The sequence below is a fragment of the Chionomys nivalis genome, chromosome 11 (genome assembly GCF_950005125.1).
Source record: "Chionomys nivalis chromosome 11, mChiNiv1.1, whole genome shotgun sequence".
Lineage (NCBI taxonomy): Eukaryota > Metazoa > Chordata > Mammalia > Rodentia > Cricetidae > Chionomys > Chionomys nivalis.
The window spans coordinates 33,735,019-33,750,871 of NC_080096.1; the positions used below are offsets into that span (position 1 = coordinate 33,735,019).

The window sequence follows — 15,853 nt, forward strand, 5'->3', positions numbered from 1 at the left end:
GCCTGGTATACAGAGTGAGTTCCAGGACAGGCTCCAAAGCTTCACAGAGAAACCTTGTCTCGAGAGGCGGGGGTTGAGAGAGAAATAGAGTTAGCCTAATCTGGGATTGTGGATGGAACACAATCCTCCTCCCGACTTGTGCTACCTTTCTAACGTCATTTCTTCCATCACAGCTTAAGTGATAGTCCTCATCCCAGCTATCACAGCACTTTCTGATGATCGACATCATTCCAACTCTCTGTTTTCACATACATATATTGTGTTTATGGGAATGTATGCCATGTTATGTGCGGGTGCCCAGAGTCCAGAAGAAGACATCAAATCAGATGGAGCTGGAATCACATGTAGTTGTGAGCTGCCTCTTGTGGATGCTGGAAACTGAACTCTGTGGTCCTTTGAAAGAGCAATAAGCACTCTTATCTGATAAGCCATCTGCTGTGGGATAATGCTCTTGTACAATGTAAAGATTTGTCACTCATTTTAGTTTAATGAAATGCTGGTTGGCCAGTAGCCAGGCAGGAAGTATAAGCGGGATAACCAGACTAGGAGAATTCTGGGAAAAGGAAAATCAGAGACACAGAGGAAGCAAAATGAGAATGCCTTACTGAGAAAAGATACATGGCTAAGCATAGATAAGAATTAAGGGTTAATTTAAGTTGTAAGAACTAGTCAGTAGTAGTAGTAAGCCTGAGCAATAGGTCAAACAGTTTATAATTAACATAAGCCTCTGTGTGTTTATTTGGAACTGCATAGCTGTGGGACTGGATGGGACAGAAACTTCCATATACAAATGGTGCCCAACGTGGGGCAACTACATCCACATAAAATCTGAGAGAGCTTGGGAAGGGATTCTAGACTTAAAAAAAAAATGAGTCAAGCATAGCTTCTTGGCAACAACATTTTCTCAGGTAGGATATGTTTACTAAAGGAAAGCAGAGACGCAGCTCCTTTGAGAGGCTTTCTGACTAGGCATCAGTGGCAAAAAAAAAAAAAAAAAAAAAAAAAAAAAGGTTCTTTTAAGAGGTCCTGCTACCGAACTCTTAAATAGTGTTTATGAGCAGCCAGTGGCATGTTTCTTGCTGGTGGCATGACCTAGAAACTCTGCAGAGTTGTGGCAACAAACATGGCTCCTGCCAGTACCTCTGCCTTTATGGTCTTGACTCTCAGGAAGCTAAGGAATGGGGAGAAGACAGCTGCCAATGCTGCAGCTTTAATCCTAGCCATGCCACTTTGCAGATTAAAAACTTGCAGGGCCAGAAAAAGAGATATAGAGTAAAGATAGATTTAAACTAAAAAAAAAAAAAAAAAAAAAACTCTAAATGATTTACAGTGTATTTAAAAATATATGTAGGCTTAGAAGAGAAAAAGGATAACGTCCTTGAAAAAGAAATATAGTAATTAAAAAAAAACACATAAAGATGAAAAATATATGCCGGGCGGTGGTGGCACACAACTTTAATCCCAGCACTCGGGAGGCAGAGGCAGGCGGATCTCTGTGAGTTCGAGACCAGCCTGGTCTACAAGAGCTAGTTCCAGGACAGGCTCCAAAACCACAGAGAAACCCTGTCTGGAAAAACCAAAAAAAAAAAAAAAAAAAAAAAAAAAAGATGAAAAATATAGAGTCTATTATTGTTGTGTTGTCTTTGAATTGTTTGACTGCTGAGGAAGGAGCAACAGCTTATAAAAGATATTTGATTATAAATGCTGCCAGATTAAACCAACCTTTACGTTTTAAAAAATATCTTGACTTCAAAATTTAAATTAAAAAAGTGTTACTTTGGGGAAAACGTTCTGCTTTTATTTCTACAGGAAATGAGAAGCTGTGTATTCATTCTGGGTTAAGAAAAATCAGATTTGATTGAGGAAGACCCCCCGAAAAAAACCTGATAGGAGCCGATGATCCAGATGATCCAACATTTCAGAGCACCTCTGTTGCAGTTTCCTCTGAGTTCTACATCTAGAACAGCTTCAAGGTACTGGTTGAAGTGATTCAGCCACACAGAATACTCCAGTCAGAATTTGACCATAATCTTAAATTTTCTCAGGGTCTCTCAAAGATTACTAGTGCCCCCAATCAATCAGCAGGAAGTAATCTAGAAAACTACGCCCACGTTTCTAAAAAATGAACTATGGATGTTTATCATAGTTTAGAGTGTTGGTTACAAGTTGTTATGGGTAATGATCAGGGGAAAAAAGCTAAACAAAAAAGATTAAATTCAGCATTCTTGTTTTGAGAAGAAATAAAGGAAATGCTGTGGGATAATGCTCTTGTACGCTATAAAGATTTGTCACTCATATTGGTTTAATAAAACACTGATTGGGCAGTAGCCAGGCAGGAAGTATATGCGGGGCAACCAAACTAGGAGAATTCTGGGAAGAGGAAAGGCAGAGACAGAAAAAAAAAAAAAAAAAACAGAGACACAGTCACCAGTCAGACGCAGAAGAAGCAAGATGAGAATGTCTTACAGAGAAAAGATACATGGCTAAACATAGATATGAATTATGGGCTAATTTAAGTTGTAAGCACTAATTAGTAATAAGCTTGAGCAATAGGTCATACAGTTTATAACTAATATAAGCCTCTGTGTATTTATTTGGGACTAAATGGCTGCAGAACCTGGTGGAACAGAAACTTCCATCTACAGCTCTCTTTCCAGTCCTCATTCTTACTCTTAGTGACTGATATTTAGCAAATGTTTTTTGAGTATTTCATACTCCTAATTCACATACCTTACAATCTATTATCCAAGGTGGGTAAATTTTTTAAAACACTTTATATATAACAACACTCTTCCTCATTTAATCCCTACTGCTATCTTTTTCTTATTTCTTTAAAAAATATTTTGGCCAGGCGGTGGTGGCGCATGCCTTTAAATCCTCAGGAGGCAGAGGCAGGCAAATTTCTATGAATTTGATGCCAGCCTGGTCTACAGAGCAAGTTCCAGGGTGGCCAGGGTTTCAAAAGGATACCCTGTCTCAAAAAAAAAACAAAAACGAACAAATAAATAAAATGGAAAAACATTTTATTTATGTAAAACACAAAACATGGGTGTTTTGTTCACCTGTATGCTGTCTGTACATCATGTGCATGCAGAGGCTGCAAAGGTCAGAAGAGTATCAGATCCTCTGGAACTGGAGTTGACAGTCATTTGACACCATGTGGGTATTAAACCTGGGTCCTCTGGAAGAGCGGTCATACTCGTAACTGCTGAGCCATCATCCGGCCCTCCTATCCATAGTCCATAGATATAGTCAACTGATGATGGTTAGTGTTAACTGTCAACTTGACAAAATCGAGAATCACCTGAATCACCTCTCCTGGGCATGCCTATGAGGATCATCATGATTGCATTAATTCAGGTGAAAAGACCCACACATTGTGAACAAGCACCACTCCTGGCTTCAGTCCTGGACTACATCAATGTTATCAATGGAGAAGGGGAACTGAGCAGTAGTAGCAAGCTAACTCATTCTCTCTCTGCTGTCTGATTATAAATGAGACGTTACCAGCTGCTTCAAGTACCTGCCACCTTGACTTTACCATGGCAGACTGCACCCTTGAATTGTGAGCCAGAACAAACCCCTTGTCCCTTAAGCTACTCATTTGTAGATTCCTGCTCACACTTCAGTGCCCGTGCATGTAGTAATCTTTCTCCCTGGTGTGTTCTTATTGGTTTCTTCCACACGGCTCTCAGGAATCAACTAACATGAAGTGTTCTCTGACCTTTCAGTCTCCTGTCCTGAACAAATCCTATTACAGCTATCTTACTGTACATTGACTGTTGCTTATCTGCTTTCTTCACTGGACTATGAGCCCCATAAGGTCTTAGAATTGAACTTGCTCACCTTCAAATGAACTATGGTATATAAATTTTAATATTGCATAGAAGTCAATATACAGTTGAGGGGGAAAGTAAGATTTTGATATTGAGATTCAAACTTTATTGTTTTGGATTTGGTTTGACCTTTTGTTGTTGAGATTCAAATTTTGTGTGTTTGAAGGTGCAGGTATGTTCTGGTGCACGTGCACACGTGTGCATGTGGAGGATAGAGGTCAGACTATGGTGCTGTTCCTCAGAAGCTGTCCACTTTGTTTTTAAGACAGTCTGCGACAGGATCTTGCTGATCAGGCTAGACTGGCTGGCCAGGGAACCCCAGAGGCTGTATTGTCTTTTCTCTTTCTCTTTCTCTTTCTCTCTCTCTCTCTCTCATTGGGATTATAGGTATCATTAATATCATTATATCCCAGATTTCTATCTGAATCTGGAGATCAGACTTGGGTCAAATCCTCATGTTTGTATAGCAAACACTTTACTAACTGAGCTACTTACCTTACCAAGATTCAAACTCTAAGTAAAAAAATTTTTTCATTCTTTCATTCACTTAGTCAACAAATACTTTATTTAGTACCTTCTAGAGGCTAGAAACCATGCTATGACCTTGAGAGCTTACCAATATAGACATGCACAGAGAAAGAGGATATATGTATATTCAAAATGATAATTGTTCAAAATAGCTATTAACTTAGTGAATCTTGTGCTGTGTGGTGGTTTGAATAAGAATGGCCAAATGGCCCTTCTAGGCCCATATATTTGAAAGATTGGTCACCAGGACGTAGCACTTTATGGAAGGATTAGAAGGATAAGGATGTATGGTCTTCTTGGAGGAAGTGTGTCACTGGAAGTGGGCTCTGAGGTTTCAAAAGCCCGTGCCAGGCCCAATTGCTCTCTCCCTCTGCCTACTGCTCTAGCACTTGCCTGCATGCCACCATGCTCCTTGCCATGATAAATGGACTAAACCCCTGAAACTCTAAGCAAAGCCCCAGTTAAATGCTTTCTTGCCTGATGGTTGGTGGCACACACTTTTAATCCCAACACTTGGGAGGCAGAGGAAGGCAGATAGATCTCTTTGAGTTCAAGACCAACCTGGTCTACAAGTTACAGGACAGCCCCTGATACACCGAGAAACACTATCTTGAAAGAAAAAGGGGGGGGGGGAGACAGGGAATAAGGAGGAGAGGAAGAGAGGAAAAGAGAAAAAGGAAAATGCTTTCTAAGAGTTGCCTTGGTCATGGTATATCTTTACCACAATAGAACACGAAGATGGGTAGATGATGAGAAGCTTACATCTTGTGAAATCTTCTCTACTTGCCAATTCTTTCTTCATCCCTAGCTTTGTGAAAGAGCCTTGCTATGTAGTCTAGGCTATGTTCAAACTTCAGATCCTCCTGTCTCAGCCTTCTGAGTACCGAGATGACAGGCACATGCCACTGCACTAGCTTCATGTTTTCCTTTTCTTCTGTTTTTGTTATTTTCCAATTCTTCACTAGTAATATGCTTTTTTTGTTTTTTCTTTATATAGCCTTGGCTGGCCTAGAACTCACTCTGTAGACCAGCTTGGCCTCAAACTCACAGAGATCCACCTGCCCCTGCCTCCAGAGTGCTGGGATTAAAGGTGTGAGCCACCACTGCCTGGCAATATGCATTACTTTGATAATCACAATTCTTCTGAGTTTCCCAAAGTTATAAATCCATGCCAATCGACAAGAACTATAGTCAGAAAAAAACAGCATGAACATTTGTGAGTTGTAGGTAATGCGAGAGTAAAAACAATTTAAAAGTTCTGGTCAGATTCTAATACAAGAAACAAACTAGAATATGCAACAACAACAAAAAAAGAGAGACAGCTGGAGAGCGTGATTGGAAATGATCTCAGTGCAAGGACTACTGCTGGAAGGGACAGTCTAAATTGATGTCAGTTAGCAAGATGAATAAAGATGCAGAGATAAGGGGCAGGAGAGATGGCTCAGTAGTTGAGAGCACTGCTGCTCTTACAGAGGACCCGGGCTAAGTTTCCAGCATCCACATGGCAGCTTTGTATCTGTAGCTCCAGTTCACACAGACATACACGTGATGTGGAATATTCCTTTACACTCTGTGAAGATTGCCACTGTGATTGGTTTAATAAAAAGCTAACTACTCAATAGCTAGTCAGGGACTTCTGGACAGAGAGAGCTCTAGGAAGAAGAAAGGTGAAATCACCAACAGACACAGAGGGAACAGACATGCAGGAGGACAGGTAAAAGCCACAAGTCATGTGGCAACACAGATGAACAGAAATTGTTTAACTTAAGTTATAGAGCTAGTGGTACAAGCACAAGCCACAGGACGAGCTTTATAATCAACAATAAGCCTCAGTGTCACTTCTTGTGAGCTGGCAGCCCAAAGGAAAGTCCAACTGCACACATGTAAGCAAAACACCAATGCTCATTAAAAAAAAAAAAAAGCTGCACAGATAAGAGCATTTACTAGCCAAATATTAATAAAAACAGCAGACAAAAAACACTGTGAATAATTTCAGAAGCACTAGAGAAAGTGCAGAAATAATGAGTCCTTGATGCTCATTAATAATCACAGAACTCATAACTCATGGCAGGTGGCTCACAGTGGCCGACAATTCCAACTCCAGGGGATCTAACACCTCCTTCTGGTCTCCTTGGGCACCTGAACACATGTGGCATAAACACACATACACACACTCACAAAGGGTTTTTTCATTTTTATTTTGTTGTACTGGTGGTGTTTTGCCTGCACATTTTGTCTGCATGTGTGTGTACAGTGCTCACAAAAGCCAGAAGAGAGCATCAGATTCCCTGAAACTGGGGTTATAGACGGCTGTGAGCCTGAAGGTGGGTATTGAATCCAGGTTCTCTACAAGAACAGCCAGTGATCTTTCTGTTGTTATTGCTTGAGACAGGGTTTCTCTGTGTACAGTTCTGGTTGTCCTTGAACTCTTTGTAGACCAGGCTGGCCTTGAACTCACAGAGATCCACTTGTGTGGGTGCTGGAATTAAGGGCACGCACCACCACACCTGGCTCATAGTCAGCTCTTAACCACTGGGTCATCTTTCCAGTCCCCCCACAATTTTCTTATAAATGTCTTTTTTTAAAGAGTTGCTCAGAAATAAATTAATCTGATATGACTGGACAGACCAAGGGAAGGCACACAGTAAAGTACTTAAAGAGAAAGAACCAGAACGCATTATTGCTAATGACCTAGTGGCTGAAATCACTCCAAAAGAAAGAGTCCCAGGACTTGACAGTTAAGAAGGAGCTCCTAAAAAGAGTAAGAACACCCTTGCTCAGCATGCCAGTCTGAGGTGAAGTCTTAAGGTGAAGTTAGAATGTGCTGTTCTGCTTACAGATTTCTGAAAGTAGAACTTTCCTTCAGTTAGAAACTAATTCCTAAAGTCAAGTCCTTTTTGGTATGACGCTATACAGTTTTCAGTAATGATGTCTACACTGTAATGCCTTTTCTCCTTCAGTGTGTTATTTCCATAAATATCTGATGAATGAAAAATGTAATATATTAAAAATAAAATATGCAAATTTATCAAGATTACCACAGTGAATTCATTGTGGAAACCAATTTGAAAAAAAAGAGCCCATGTAAATTGTCCTAGGAAAACATTAGCAGTAGGACCAATACCCTCCAAATTTCCTTTTCTTTTTTCTTTCTTTTTCGTTTTTTTGTTTGTTTGTTTGTTTTTTCGAGACAGGGTTTCTCTGTGGTTTTGGAACCTGTCCTGGAACTAGCTCTTGTAGACCAGGCTGGTCTCGAACTCACAGAGATCCGCCTGCTTCTGCCTCCCAAGTGCTGGGATTAAAGGCGTGCGCCACCACCGCCCGGCTTCTTTTTTCTTTCTTTCTTTTTTTTTCCTTTTTGAGACAGGTTCTCTCTGTAGAGCCCTGGCTATTTTGGACTGGAACTAACTATGACACCAGGCTGGTCTTGAATTCAGAGAGATCCACCTGCCTCTGTCTCCCAAATGCAAGGATTAAAGGAGTAACCACCAGGCCCGGCTTCTAATTTTCTATATTATACAAATAAAATTATATCATTCTACTCTATCTAATACAAAGGAAAACATGACAGCCTCTGTACAACTTGTTCAGAAGATAAATTAATAAATAACATTAAATTTCATCTGTCTAATGATTTACAGTTCACAAAGCACTTTGACCCTTACAAGCAATTCTGTAACCTTGCTCCAACTGGATAGATTCAAAAAGCAAGGACTAAGATTCGGAAAGCCTTTCTTCCTATATTTCAAATTCCAAAAGCCATAAAAGAAGATTGAAAAGTTTATGAGCATAAAAATCTAGAACTTCTATAGGGGAATAAAACAAAAAACATCAGAAAAGTAAATATCAAAACAGGGCTGACTCTTGGTGTTAGATATGAGGCCTTGCATCCAAGAAGAAAAAGAGAAAAATACTTGTAAAGCATATCACACTGAACTTCTTATAAAGTCTTAGAGATCAGAAAGAAAGAGATCCTTGACTCAACAGAAAAGTTATGTGGAAGACTTTAAGCTGGGTAGTTCAGAGAACAGGAAATGGGGATGACTCAAACATAAAAGACACTTCGTCTCAGCATGATTAAAACAACTAAAACCATTCTGAGTTATCACTTCTATCTATCACACTGGCAAAAATCCAAGGCTGATAACAGCAGGGCATAATATTAACAATGCTGACCCTCCAGTCAGAATGCTTACTGGATTGCTGCAGTTTGGAGACCATGAACTTGGGCACTTCAACCATTCCTTAATGCATTCATCTGAAAAACAGTATCAGTGCCCACTGCAGAGGGATTTTGCTAAGAATGAATGAGGTAAATGTATATAAACCACCCAGAACAGTATTCACAGTACAAAGTAAACACTGTTTAAGCATTAGCTATGACACAGACAATGTTAGTTGAGTAAACAGGCAATGTAGATGGGGAAAATGCCAAAGGAAGGAACATAAGCGATTAATGGTGATCAACTTTAACTTAGAAATTCTGCTTTTGGCCGGGCGAAGGTGGCGCACGCCTTTAATCCCAGCACTCAGGAGGCAGAGGCAGGCGGATCTCTGTGAGTTCGAGACCAGCCTGGTCTACAAGAGCTAGTTCCAGGACAGGCTCCAAAGCCATAGATAGAGAAACCCTGTCTCGAAAAAAAAAAAAAAAAAAAAGAAATTCTGCTTTTGTAAATTTATCCTGCAAATCCTCTTGCACATGACATGTTCAAGGTCTCCATTACAGCACTGTTTAGGATATTTAAAAGCTAAAGGAATGCACATAACAGAAAACAAGTCACCATACACATATTCAACAGCTTCTCGGTGTTTCTTTAAAACTTTTTTCTATTACGTTTCATTTATCTGTGTGTTTAGAGGCCAGAGAACAACCTGTGGGAATTGGTTCACTCCTTCCACCACATGGGCCCCAGGGATTAAGTTGTGGCAAGAGCATTTACCCACTGAGCTATGTCATCAACTAATTTTTTTGTTGTTTTGTTTTTTTTGAAACAAGATTTCACGTAGTCTACATTGGCCTCAAATTTGCTGTGTTCGTAGCCTCCGCCAAATGCTGTAATTACAATCATGTTTGTTTTGTTTTGGTTGGTTGGATGGTTGTTGTCCTGTTATTTTAGACTCCTGGTCAGATTTTATTTCTACAGATAGGAAGGCCACAAAGGTAGAAAGGTGGCCTCCCATTTTCCTTGCAGCACTGAGGTTTGAACTAAGAGCCTCTCAGAGGCTCACATGCTATATACCACACACACATACACACACACACACACACACACCAGCCTATGGAAAATCTTTTTAAATTCTTGAATAGTCCTAGTGCCAAGTACAGAACAGCCTTGTGGGACTAGTTCAGCAGGAAACAGGACTGATATTCAAAGAGACCTGTCTGTACTCCACCAAGAAACATCAATCCTTTCCTGCTCCTGAATTCAGGCTCCTCCATTCAAAGCCTGGTCTCAGCTACTAGCAAACTTAAAGAGGTGACTAGATGTCTTCCGATTTCCCTGGAGGCCCAGACGTGATCCCCTTGTTTTTCAACCTCCACTCTGTACCACTTGACCCAGCCAACCATCTATAAAATATGGTCCTAAGACAGGATGACATAATACAAAGACAAACTCCAAAGCTCTAAGAAGACATTTCAGGACCAAAAGCACTTGGTGAGGAGGGGAGGGGCAATGGGAATATTTGTTTTGTTTTTGAATAAGAGTCTCTTTATGTAGTCCTGGCTGTCCTGGAGCTCACTATGCAGACCAGGCAGGCTTTGAACTCACAGAGACCCTGCTGCTCTGCCTCCAGACTACTGTGACTGCCAGTATGCACTGCCACACCCAGCTACACTCAAAAGAATTCCATGGAATACAACGTAGGTATTTAAAAACAATGAGGAAGCTCTCAAAGTACTAATCTGGAAAACTCTCAAAGATATACTAAAATGACAGACAAGCCTAGTGAGATGGAGGGCAGAACTGCGAGAAACCATCAGCTTTTTCATGAAAAATAGAAAATTAGGCCGGGCAGTGGCAGTGAATGCCTTTAATCCCAGCACTCCAGAGACAGAGGCAGGCAGGTTTCTTGTGAGTCTGAGGCCATCCTGGTCTACAGATCAAGTTCCAGGAAAACCAGTGCTACACAGAGAAACCTTGTCTTGAAAAACAAACAAAACAAAACAAAACTACCTTGGGGTCCTCTTCAGCAATAAGCCCCCATAGAGTTTTAAAAACTGGTTGGGAGAAAGGAATGAACCCTGGAGCTGGGTACACAGAAGAGTCATGAGACTGAAACTGTTTGTATAAAATCCTATGTTATGCAATGTAATGCAAACAATTTTGTATTTCACCACTTGAATATATTATTTTTCAGACACTATATATACATATATATAACTTATTTTAGGACTCTTTGAATGTTTTATTTTACGTGTATTTTGTTTTGTTGTTGTTTTTCAGCAGAGCAAACATGCATTAAGGGAAAGTGATGAAAGCTCCCAAGAGTAGGACAAATTCCAAGAGAGGAGTACACGATTTGGGTATTTTTGGAACAGAATCTGACTATGTAGACCAGGATACTCTCTCTTGCTTCAGCCTTCTAAATGCTAAGAAAGGAGTGCCCACATCAAACTGAAAACAAAACACCAAGGTTTACAGAAGGTAAATCCCTATAACCAGACAGCTAATACACAATCTCAGTTTTGATTTTCAATGAAGATTTCCAATGTTTTCTCTTTTCCACACTGCCTTTACAGAACAGCAGAGGGCCACCTGCTGCCAAACTAGATGACCGGCGTTCAGTCCCCAAGACCCACATGACAGACGTTCAGAATCAGCTTCTGCAAGCTGTCCTCTACTTCCACGCCCCCCCACACAAATAGCAAAAAATAAAATGTTAAGAATGGATGGTCGACACGTTACTACAAATATGCTCTTTAGCAGCCGAGCCTCTGAACAATGAGACCACACTGAAATCATCTTCGGTTGATGACTCGGAAAACAGCATAATGCCCATTGTTAGTCCAAAACATTCACCATCACCCACACAAACAATGTAATAATTAGGCTCCGTTACCAGGAGATAAACTTCCCATACAAGCCCCATCCCAGATTTCAAACTCCAATAAAACATATTTCAGAACAAATTGAAGTGTATGATATTAACAATGTATTTATAAGCACTTTAATATAAAGGAGGAATACATTTTTAGAAGCTCTAAATAAGCCAGGGAACAATTTTCTTCTTGACCCATAAGTAGAAAGCATTACTGCAGAGTCTCAGATAGCAGATTATTCGCCTCCTAGCATGTACATGTCTTAAAAAGAATTAAGACCTCATGTGCCAAATCACATAGGCTAGTGTTTGAGAGACCATCCCAAAACATTTATCTAACAGAGTAATACCACATGCACTGACATCACCCAGATATCTGAGACCATCACTGTTAATTCAGAACCAAACATCTGTACCATCTGTACATTATATATATTTATATATATACATTATTTTTATAATTTATTTATCATTATTTATGTGCATTGTTGTTTTGCCTGCAGGAATGTCCATGCAAGTGAGCCAGATCCCTAGGATGGAGGGACAGACAGTTCTGAGCTGCCATGTAGGTGCTGGGAATTGAACCCAGATCCTCTGGATGGGCAGACAGTGCTCTTAACCTCTAAGCACTTCTAAGCCATCTCTCCAGCCCCTGAATACTAGTTTCTGATAAGCCCCAAAGAATCTCCATTTTGAGTCCCTCCTTGGTGATAACAGGCCTCACCGATAGGACCTAATAATATCTCTGTCTCCCGCTATCATACTGGATAATTATGACATCCATACAACGACATAGTCAACACAGCCACTAACACTGTTGCACTATTTTAATAACTAAAGCTCCATTTCCTTTCAACAGCACTGAGGCAGTTACACTTTTTTTTCTCCCTTTGCTTTGAAAGTACTCTGAACTTTCCAATCACATGTTCTTATAAAATCTGGTCTTCAACCACATTTCTGGCTACCTCTTCATTCTCCAAGTACACTAGTCTTCTTAAAGACTTTATTATTTATGTTTATTATTTCAAGTGTATGAATGCCAACATGTATGTCTGTGTATTGTGGCCCAAAGAGGTCAGAAGAGGGTGTTGGATTTCCCAGGATTGGGATTACACATAGTTGCTAGTTGGCATGTGGGCACTGGGAACTGAACCTGAGTCCTCTGGAAGAGCAGCCAGCTGAGATCAGCCATCTCTTCAACTCCAAATTTTACTTCTTATAACCTATGATTTAGACTGTGCAGTTGATCATAGATCCCACACTATCAGAAGCAGTGTAAAGTGGTTCACCATTTTATATTTCTGCTTTGTAAATTCCAGTTCTGGATTAGCCCAATCTCTCCCCATCCTTCTGTTCTTTAGGGTATTAGAGAAAATGTAAAATCTGGTGGTGACATACACCTTTGATCCCAGCAAAGCAGGTAGATCTCTGAGTTCAGGATAGCCAGGGCTATTCAGAGAAACCCTATTTCAACAAACCAAAAGAAAAGAAAAAAATTCTTTATCTTTGGTGGTACAGATGGCTTAGTTCAGAGCACTGGTCGCTCTTTTAGAGGACTGGACTCAAGCCCTAGCCCCCACATACATAGCAGCTCACAATGATCCATAACTCTAGTTTCAGGGAATCGAATGCCCTTTTCTGACTTCTGAGGGCATCACCACACATGTAGTAAACAAATACACACACAGGCAAACACTCATACACCATACATGGACATCGTGAGCTACATGATGAGTTTCAAGCCGGTCAGAGCTACACAGTGAGATGCTATCTCAAAACAAGGCAACAAGAAACCTCTCATCACATAAAATAAATCAATAATAATAATAATCATCATCCTTCAATTGGGCAGTAGTGGGCACACGCCTTTAATCCCAGCACTCAGGAGGCAGAGGCAGGTGGATCTCTGTGAGTTCAAGGCTGACCTGGTCTACAGTGTAAGTTCCTGGACAGGCTCCAAAACTACAGAGAAACCCTGTCTCGAAAAACAAAACAACAATAATAATAACAATAACAAATCCTTCATATTTTCCACTGCTAATCCCTATAGCTATAATACTCACATCAGAAACTCACTACAGTTCCTTCAACCTCCAGAAAAAAACTGATTTATCCACAGATAACTGATGACAATAAAAATAAGGCCAGTGTGCTAACACACACATAGTTCCAGTGTGCTAACACACACATAGTTCCAGGTTGGCCTGTGCCACACAACCCTAACTCAAGCAAACAAAGAGAAAAAGAAAAGAAAACCTTTTAGTCACTACTACCTTCTGCTTGCTCCTAAATCCATAGGTTGACGGCTATAGCATCAAAACTGCCTTGGAAAGAAAACAAGTGAACTCCCAACTGCTAAGGCACTTGCTTGTAAGGCTAAGGAACCTCCTGCCCTCTGGAGCACTTGACAAGGTAATACTCCCTCCTTCCTTCAGACTGTCTTCCTTTGGCAACTGTGACTCTGGTCTAGCCCTTCTCCCGGCCCTTTAAACCTCTCTGTCAATGTGTTGTCCTCAGTGATGCTGCTTCCAACTCAGAGCCCAACTCTCTGCTTTCAGGATTACTATCTCCTACTAAGGTTTCAAGAATCCCAATATAGTCTCTCTACACTCTCAACTTCATGTCTTTATAGCCAAACTTTCTCAGTTTTATGCCCAATTTTCCAGCTCTATCTGAAAAACTCGAGTTGAACTTGGTCACAACCAAATTTATCTTTCTTCAAAATTGCTTCTTCTCATTCTGCTTCCATTAATTAACACCACCAGCCCAATACCATAAACCAATGAGAAACCTCTTGCTTACAAAAGCAGCAAAAACAAAACAAAACAAAAAAAAAAAAAAAAAAAAAAAAAAACCTCTCAACTCTATTTTGAAAAGTCCTGGAATTTCATGTCATTCTCTTCATTTTCCTACAACTATCCAAGTTCATTCATCCTTTCTTACCCACAGAAGACCAAGTCTCCTGCCTACGGAGGCCTTCTCTCCCGTCTTTCAATCTTTCCTTCACATTTTCCAGACATAATCCATTATCAAGCTCCTGCTCACAACCTTCAAAGGCTCCCTGTACCTACAGAATAAAGTCCAACTTCTTTGACAAGTCTTTCTCAGACATAAAAATTCAAAGTTTCTCAACCCGACTAATCTGGATTTTATTTCCAGCTAAATCCGAATTGTAGCTTAGATAAGGGTCTTCAGAAAGAAGTGTAAAAAGTAAACTAGAAAGGAGGAAGTCTCTCAGGCTAGAAGTCAGGGTGTTTAGGAGGGACGGGCACGTTTGATGGCAAGGAAGGAATCCAGATCTCAGAGGCAGAAGGGGGTACAGAGACGCTCAGCAGGGGAGCCGGACGCAAAGCATTCCAGAACTTCACAAGTGAGGAAGGTCAGACACCACAATGTCGATTCGAAGTATAACTTCCAATGGGTTCCCGGCCTCTGAATCGAGGAGATGAGGACTATGCCGGGACCCTGAGGGAAGTGAGAAGGAAAAGGAACGGGGAAAGGGACGGACGAGAGACTGTCCCCTGCCTTTGAGAATCTCAAGGAAGGCACCAGGCTGACCAGTGCTCGGCGACCCGAGAGCCGAGGCTGCACACGCGGTAGGGATGTGAGCCTCGTTCCTCAGACTCTCCCGACGTTACCTGAAGCAGGACCGAGCCACCGAGGGGGCGTCTGCGCGGGCCGGAGGGCGAGGGAGGCGGCGGCCCAGAGCCAGCATAGCAGCTGCCGGCCGTGGCTGTTTAGCCTGCGGAGGAGGTGGGGGTCCCTCGCGCAGAAGTCGGCGATTCCGCGGGGCCAGCGGCAGCGCAGGAGCCGCAGCCTACTGCCATGGCCTTGCGGTCTGGGCTGCTTTCCCCGCCTGCTCGGCGGGGCCCGGAGGCGGCTCGCCGCTAGGACTGAGAGGGCAGCTGGAAACTCTCGGCTCCCCGCGGGTGAGCGTCTGAAACGCCTGCGGCCAGAGGACTAGGCGGGGCCTCCGGGGGCTCCGCCCCTCCCTCAGAACAGCCAATCGGTCGTCAATCTTTGACAAACGAGCTGTTACGGTTGTCCAATGAACGCTAGGAAGGCCACGTGGTACGAGGGTGGGCACAATGGGCGTCCAGAGAAGCCAATCAGCAACGCTGGGCGCCAACTCTTAGAAGACGAAGGGAACCAATAGGAAGGGAGTGGAAAAAACAGAAGCGACAGTGTGTTGAAAAAGCGGAACCGAAGAGCAGAGAATACACCTGGGGGGAAAACCTAAGAGAGTCTCTAAGAGGGCGAGACGGTAAATACAAGATAAGCCAAATCAACCCCCCTAACAGAAACGACTGATAATTAATTAAGCCTGTTGAACAAGCACTAGACTAGCGCCTTTTGAATAAGGTGTCCTACAAGATCGAATGCCACGTCCTGCAGGAGGATCGTAGTATATAATAAGAAGCTAAAATTAATACATAATTCCTAGCGAC

General features: G+C 41.6%; 1 protein-coding gene across 1 annotated transcript in view; it reads right to left on the bottom strand.

Annotated features, from left to right (window-relative positions):
- Nucleotides 1–15,318, bottom strand: part of Tesk2 (testis associated actin remodelling kinase 2) — a 115,394-nt gene extending 100,076 nt beyond the window's left edge. The window contains exon 1 of the mRNA XM_057784784.1: nucleotides 15,044–15,318. The gene's annotated coding sequence lies outside the window, so the exon portion shown is untranslated. The remainder of the gene's footprint in view (nucleotides 1–15,043) is intronic.
- Nucleotides 15,319–15,853: the final 535 nt, after the last annotated feature.